Raw genomic sequence first — 8,022 nt, 5'->3', positions numbered from 1 at the left:
GCTTCGGCATTGACCCCACGTTTAATTCACTCGTATATAGAAAGTGTATGCAGGTGGGGAGCACGCTTTAAGACCTCTTTCCACCTACCTTGTGCTGCAGGAGACAGGGAGACCAGCTACTTGCGCTGGGGTCTCTGTATTGTTGCCAACTTCTGGAAAAGTTTTGCAAGGGACACTTGGCCAAATATGCTGGGTTTCTGGGGTCACTGAAAGTTTTGTGTCAATTTTGAAGAGGTTTAAGATTCATAAACTTTATAAACGTTAACTACTTAATGGCCACAAGTCTGCTGTGGTGTTATGTCCATTTTACAGATGGGGAAATTGAGGCTCAAATAGATTATGGTTGACATTTTCAAACTTGGGTGTATAAAATCATGAATCTATCCATCCAAGTTGACCTGCTTTTCAGATGTGATGAGCATTTTCAGACCTCATTACTTTCAGTGGAAGTTGGGGTGCTCAGCATATCAGGATTTAAATGCTTAAGTTTAGGGACCCAGGTTTGAAGATTCTGGGTAATGGATGCCGACCCCTATCTGCGCCTATCCTTGCAACAAAGCCCATTACCAACTCTGTCCACATATCGATTCAGGGGACACCATCATAGGGCCTAATCACATCAGCCACACTGTCAGGGGCTCGTTCACCTGCATATCTACCAATGTGATATATGCCATCATGTGCCAGCAATGCCCCTCTGCCATGTACATTGGCCAAACCGGACAGTCTCTACACAAAAGAATGAATGGACCCAAATCAGATGTCAAGATTTAACACATTCAAAACCAGTCAGAGAACACTTCGGGCTCCCTGGACACTCAATTTCAAACCTAAAAGTTGCAATTCTTCAACAAAAAAAACTTCAGAAACAGACTCCAACGAGAAACTGCAGAACTGGAATTAATTTGCAAACTGGACACCATTAAATTAGGATTGAATAAAGACTGGGAGTGAATGAGTCATTACACAAACTAAAAACTATTTCCCCATGCTAATTTTCCCCCTACTGTTACTCACACCTTCTTGTCAACTGTTTGAAATGGGCCATCCTGATTATCACTACAAAATTTTTTCCCACTCCTGCTGATAATAGCCCACCTTAATTGATTGGGGGGAGGGATAGCTTAGTGGTTTGAGCATTGGCTTGCTAAACCCAGGGTTGTAAATTCAATCCTTGAGAGGGCTATGTAGGGATCTAGGGCAAAAATTGGGGATTGGTACTGCTTTGAGCAGGGGGTTGGACGAGATGACCTCCCAAGGTCCCTTCCAAACCTGATATTTTATGATTACTCTCATTAGAGTTGGTATGGCAACCTCCATTTTTTCCTCTGCCTTGATGGATCCTGAGCTTATTGGTGGATTTGCTCGCCTCAGAAGCTCATGGCAGCCCTCAGTTTGACCATTTTCATGGCTCAAATCTGCCATTCACTCAGGTAGTCTCATCACTGGCCAGCACGGGGAAAAGAAAGAACAATCCCCACAGTCTCTGCTGATCCACCAGGTGGAGCAGGGAACAGACCAGAGACCTTCCACAGTCGAGGTCAACTCCTCCGGTATCGAGTTGGGGGGATGGAGGGAACCCGGGCCCGCCCTCTACTCTGGGTTCCAGCCCAGGGCCCTGTGGATTGCAGCTGTCTACAGTGGCTCCTGTAACAGCTGTGTTACAGCTACAACTCCCTGGGCTACTTCCCCATGGCATCCTTCCAACACCTTCTTTATTCTCACCACAGGACCTTCCTCCTGATGTCTGATAATGCTTGTACTTCTCAGTCTTCCACTAGTACGCCTTCTCACTTTCAACTTCTTGCACCTCTTGTTCCCAGCTCCTCGCACGCACACCACAAACTGAAGTGAGCTCCTTTTTAAACCGAGGTGCCCTGATTAGCCTGCCTGTCTTAATAACAAAAAGAAAAGGAGTACTTGTGGCACCTTAGAGACTAACCAATTTATTTGAGCATGAGCTTTCGTGAGCTACAGCTCACTTCATCAGATGTTTACCGTGGAAACTGCAGCAGACTTTATATACACACAGAAATCATGAAACAATACCTCCTCCCACCCCACTGTCCTGCTGGTAATAGCTTATCTAAAGTGATCAACAGGTGGGCCTTAATAACAGGTTTCAGAGTAACAGCCGTGTTAACTTGTATTCGCAAAAAGAAAAGGAGTACTTGGGGCACCTTAGAGACTAACCAATTTAGACTAACACGGCTGCTACTCTGAAACCTGTCATTATGCAAGTCACTGCATGTAGCCGTACGGAGTGGAAATCTTGTCTTAAGAGATTCTAGCAGCCTCTAGATTGGCTGCAGGTGTTCTAATCAGCCTGTCTGCCTTAATTGTTTCCAGAAAGTTCCTGATTGTTCTGGAACCGTCCCTGTTGGGAAACGGAACATCCTTTGCTTGCTCCTCAGCTATCTGCTTTCTATTCTTTCCTAAAGCCCCCTGGCCCGGATTTTTCTTACTTTTTGCACCTGCCTTAGTCCCCCCCGACCGGGTCAGACGCTTTTTTGTTTTTCTTTTCATTTTTTGTGTTCTTTTTTTTGTCTACGTCCTTCGCCGTCCATCCCCCCCACGCCTGCTTTCGGGCGCAGCTATTTGCCTCAGCTGAGCCCCCGGAGGGGGGGGGGGGAAGATTGCCGATTTTGCTGTCCGGAGGGGGGAGTGGAAACCCCCAGACCCAGCCGTTTTGCCAGTAGCTCGGACCTTATAGCATTCTTAACATACCGGAGGACTTGGAACACAGCCAACACAGCCGGAGACGGAGATTCCATTGGACAGAAGAAATAATATAAATCATCGTGACGGAGGCCGTAAGACTGAGTAACTTTCTGAATTATGCTCTCGTGGGGGGGAGTTTGACTGTGATTACTTGCGTTTGTGGCGGCACAGGGGGTGTGGTGTGGAGACCCCCACCCCCGATCCATCGGTGCCCCTACCCCCCCCCATCGTTATTACAACTGTCACGGCCCCCCCGCAGTCTGTCCCTGCTGGCAATCTGCCATCTCCCTTCGGATCCAGCTGTTTGCTTTGAACTTTGCCTTCCGGACCGGACCTAACAACCGACCAACCGAGACTCTTTGGACAAACGTGTGTGGGTCTGCACCCCCCCCCCCCCCCGGATTGCTTATCCCACAACTTGCCCCTTTTACTGGACCCCGATTTTGTTCCCCCCTTCCTCCCAGCCCCCCTCCCTCGGCATTTTTTCCCTTCCCGTCCACAGCCAGCGGAGGGAGGGGCTATTCTGCCTCCCCCCCCCCTCCTTCCGGTGTCTCCCTGTCTCTCCCTGCTCACAATGGCGGGGAACGAGAGGGGTGAGACTGCTTCAATAAAATTAGTTGTCCCTTCCCCACCACCACCCCAGCCCAACCCCCAAGGTCCCCCCCCTACTACTATTGTTAAGGTACTTGCCACCCCCCCTGCTGGGGCACCGGTAGCAGGAGGCACCAGGGTGATTGCTGCTGCTGCTGCTGCACCCACCACCCCCCCAGATTCTAGGAAACCCCCCCCGGTTCGCAAGAAGGGCCAGGGCGGGTGGAAGGGAAAGGGCCCCGCTAAAACCACTGAGCCCTCCATGGCGGGAGCTGCCCCCACCGCTGCGGCCTCGTCATCAACCGTGGCGCCCCTCCCAGCGTTTCCCTCCACCAGCTCTGCGATTGTCCCTCCCCCGGCCCCCAGGACGTATGCCCGGGCGGCAATGGGCTCCCCCCTGCCTGCCGCCTCGTCATCTCGCCCCCCCTGCCTCCGCCACCATCACCAGCGGCCGAGGCCCTTTCCCCGCCTTGACCAGGAAGCACGGCGTCCGTTGCCTCCTGGTGCCCGCCTCGCCCCACATGGAGACATACGTGCAGGCGTTGGCGAAGGTGGTGGGACCCACAGCTATTGTGGCGGCCTCCAAGATGTATGGGAAGGTCGTTTTCTTTTTAGCCTCGGAGGATGCCGCCCAGGAGGCGGTGGAGAGGGGCCTGACGGTAGGGGGGGTGTTTGTCCCCCTAGAACCGTTAGAAGACCTGGGCGTTCGCCTTGTCCTTACCTCCGTTCCTCCCTTCTTACCCAATGCTGCCCTGTTACCCGCTCTTTCCACCCTGGGGAAACTTGTTTCTGTTATCAGCCCTCTCCCGTTGGGCTGCAAGGACCCCACCCTCCGTCACATTTTTTCGTTCCGCCGGCAAGTGCAGCTTCTACCACCGGCAGGGGCGCGTGACGGAGAGGCGCTTGAGGGGTCCTTTCTAGTCCCCTACGAGGGAGCCCGCTATCGGGTCTTTTATTCTACCGGAGAGGCCCGGTGCTACCTCTGCCGCTCAGCGGGGCATGTCCGCAGAGACTGCCCTTTAGCTCGGGGGGGAGGGGCACTCGAAACCCCCGAGACCCGGCAGGACATTGGCCCCGTCGCTGCCAATGCCCCTGGCTGCCCAGTACCTGAAACCAACCCTCCTCCTACTCGACCCATCGCTGCTCCCGTCCGGGCCCAAGAGATACCTTCCCTACAATGCCCGGGCGAGCAAGGGGTTTCCACCCTTGCTAGTACCAACCCAATAGAGCCCATGGAGGAGGGTGTGGCAAGGATATTATCGGGTATAAGAGAGGGCCCTCCCCAAGGAGAAGCCCCCGCCCCTTATGTTGCCCCACCGCTACCTCCCCGAACGCCTAAACCATCGCCTCCGCCCCCCGACACGACCCCTGCTAAGCAGTCCCCAGATGACGTTATGGAGGGCTGGACCCTAGTCCAGGGGAAGCGAGGCAAGCGGAAGGCTCGAGCTCCGCTGCATCCACCCGACGCGGAAGCCCCCCGGAAGACCAGGAAAGGAGGCACTGCTATCGAGCCTCCCGCCACGGCCGCGAGCGAGATCCATCCGCCGGTGTCGGGAGGGGAAGACGGACTGGCATTGGAGGGCAGAATCCCCCCTCCACGGGAAACCCTCCCCTCCGAGACTTCTGAGGACACCCCTTCTGCCTGGACGCTACCCGAACCCCCCGCAGACCCCGAGGCGGCCGTTGAGGCGGGCCCTAGAGGAGAGGCCCCCGGGGTGGCAGGAGTTGGCCTCTCCTCCGTGTATGCGGAGATTGAGGCCCTAGATTTGACCCCGGTCACCCAGGGAGGGGATGATTTGCTGCCGGCTGGCCTCGAGCTGGGCAGCCTTACCCCAGCCTCCCTTTCCCCATGCTCCCTCCCCCTTTTTGCCTTTCCGGGTGAGCACCCTGCAGAAGGCGGTCCACCACCTGATGCCGTGACCGCTAAAACCACCATGGAGTCAGCACCTAGCATTCTTGGGAGCCCCTCCCCTTCCCCCTTAACCCTTGACTCTGCTCAGGAGGCACTTTCCTTTAGCTGCTCGCCTCCTGCACCCCAGAGCCTTGCCCCTGCCCCCACCCCTGCCCCTGCCCAAGGTCCCTCCTCCTGCAATGTTAATGCCGCCCCTGGGGTTATTTCCTTTCCGCCTTTTGCAGACTCCCCCCAGGGAGCAGTCTTTGCACTTTCTAGTCGCAACCCGTTAGGAGTGGCAATTTTTCCCCTGCCATCCCCCTCCACCCCAAGGCGTGAAGTGAATTTAATAACCCCAGCCTGTCAGACGCCCCGTCGGTGGTCCGCACCCTGTCTACCTGCCTTAGCGGACCACGAGGCTGTATTAAGAGGCCCATCAGGGAATACCTTGGGAATTGTAACCCCACCCCCCCATGAGCTGCGGCATGCGCTACGGAAGTTCCTAGAGCACTCCCGTGGCGCCCGCGATAGGCACAGCTGGCTCTTCGGCTATGGGGGGACTTTGATCAACTCCTCCAGGCCACAAAGGCCCTTATAAAGGAGGGCAGGGGGCAAGGAAAGCGCGGTGCTGCGGCCTACGAGCGAGCCCGCAGCTTCCGCAGCGATCTACTCACCTACGGGATGGGTCATGGGTTGCTGTGCAACCCGCCGGGGGCCCTGAACCCCCCCACCAATACGAGACCCCCACCCCCCCAGCCCTCCGTATGACGCCTCTTATTATTGTGACCCTGAATACCAGGGGCTGTAGGATGGCTCTCCGCAGGTCCCAGGTGCTCTCTTACCTTCGGGAGGGGAGGTACTCTGTAGTTTTCCTGCAGGAGACCCATACAGACCCGGCCGCCGAGGACAGGTGGCGGCTGGAGTGGGGGGACGGGGTATACTTTAGCCACTTTGCGACCTGGCAGGCTGGAGTGGCAACCCTATTCTCCCCCAACCTACGGCCTGAGGTGCTAGGGGTCAATGAGGCCGTGCCGGGCCACGTGCTGCACCTTCGAGTCCGTATGGAGGGGCTCGTGGTTAATTTTGTTAACATCTATGCCCCGCAAATGAGCTCCAGGCGGCCACAATTTTATCAGCAGGTGTCCGACTTTCTCGGCACCCTGGATTCGCACGAGTGCCTGGTCCTGGGAGGGGACTTTAACACCACCCTCGAGGAACGGGACCGCTCAGGGGCCGAACCGAGTCCGGCCGCTGCGAATATTCTCCAAGGGATAGTTGACCATCATTCCCTAGTGGACGTCTGGTGTGACCATCACCCAGATGACACCTCCACGTTTACCTTTGTCCGGGTGGAGGCCCATCGGTCACACCACTCTCGGTTGGACCGTATTTACTTATCCCGTTTCCATCTTTCACAGGCCCACTCCTCCGCCATTCGGCCGGCCCCATTCTCCGATCATCATTTAGTCACTGTAACGGTTTCCCTCCGTGCAGAGAGACCGGGGCCGGCCTATTGGCACTTTAATAACAGCCTGTTGGAGGACGAGAGCTTTGTGATGTCCTTCCGGGAGTTTTGGTTGGCCTGGCGAGAGCAGTGGCGTGCCTTTCCCTCGGTGCGGCGATGGTGGGATCTCGGGAAGGTGCGCGCCAAGCTCTTCTGCCGTGACTACACTCGGGGCACCAGCCGACGGCGAAATGCGGCGATAGAGCAGCTGGAACGGGAGGTCTTAGAGATGGAGAGGCGCCTGGCCGCCGATCCCGAGGACCCGTCCCTCTGCGGAGCGTGCCGGGAGAAGCGGGAGGAGCTCCGGGCCCTTGAGGACCACCGGGCCCGAGGTGCCTTCGTTCGATCCCGCATCCGCCTCCTTCGGGAGATGGACCGCGGCTCCCGCTTCTTCTATGCCCTGGAGAAAACGAGGGGGGCCAAGAAACACGTCACCTGCCTTCTTGCGGAAGACGGCACCCCCCTCACGGGTCCGGAGGAGATGTGTGGGAGGGCCCGTGACTTCTACACAAGCCTTTTCTCCCCGGACCCGACCGATCCTGACGCTTGCGAGGTGCTCTGGGAGGAACTCCCCACGGTCAGCGTGGGCGACCGAGACCGACTAGAGCTGCCTCTCACCCTGGCCGAGTTCTCGGAAGCCCTCCGTCGCATGCCCACCAATAAATCTCCGGGCATGGACGGGCTGACCGTGGAGTTTTACCGCGCGTTCTGGGACATTCTCGGCCCAGACCTAGTCACCGTCTGGGCTGAGTCCTTGCAGAACGGGGTCCTCCCTCTGTCATGCAGGCGAGCGGTGCTCGCTTTGCTGCCGAAGAAGGGGGACCTCCGCGATTTACGAAATTGGCGTCCCGTCTCACTCCTTAGCACGGATTACAAAATCGTAGCGAAAGCAATCTCGCTGCGGCTAGGGTCCGTGATGGCGGACGTGGTCCACCCAGACCAGACCTATACTGTCCCGGGTCGCAGCATTTTCGACAACCTCTTTCTCGTCCGAGACCTTTTGGAACTCGGGCGGAGAGATGGTCTATCGTTCGCCCTCCTGTCTCTTGATCAGGAGAAGGCGTTTGATAGAGTAGACCATGGGTACCTCCTGAGCACTCTGCAGGCGTTTGGATTTGGACCTCAGTTTGTGAGTTTTCTCCGGGTGCTGTATGCCTCCGCGGAGTGTTTGGTTAGGCTCAACTGGACCCTGACTGAACCGGTCAGCTTCGGGCGAGGAGTGCGGCAAGGGTGCCCCCTCTCGGGCCAGTTGTATGCTCTGGCGATCGAGCCTTTCCTCTGTCTCCTCCGCAGGAGGATGACAGGGTTGGTGCTG

This window comes from Lepidochelys kempii, chromosome 1, assembly GCF_965140265.1.
Source record: "Lepidochelys kempii isolate rLepKem1 chromosome 1, rLepKem1.hap2, whole genome shotgun sequence".
Taxonomy (NCBI): Eukaryota; Metazoa; Chordata; order Testudines; family Cheloniidae; genus Lepidochelys; species Lepidochelys kempii.
This window is presented reverse-complemented; position numbering follows the sequence as displayed.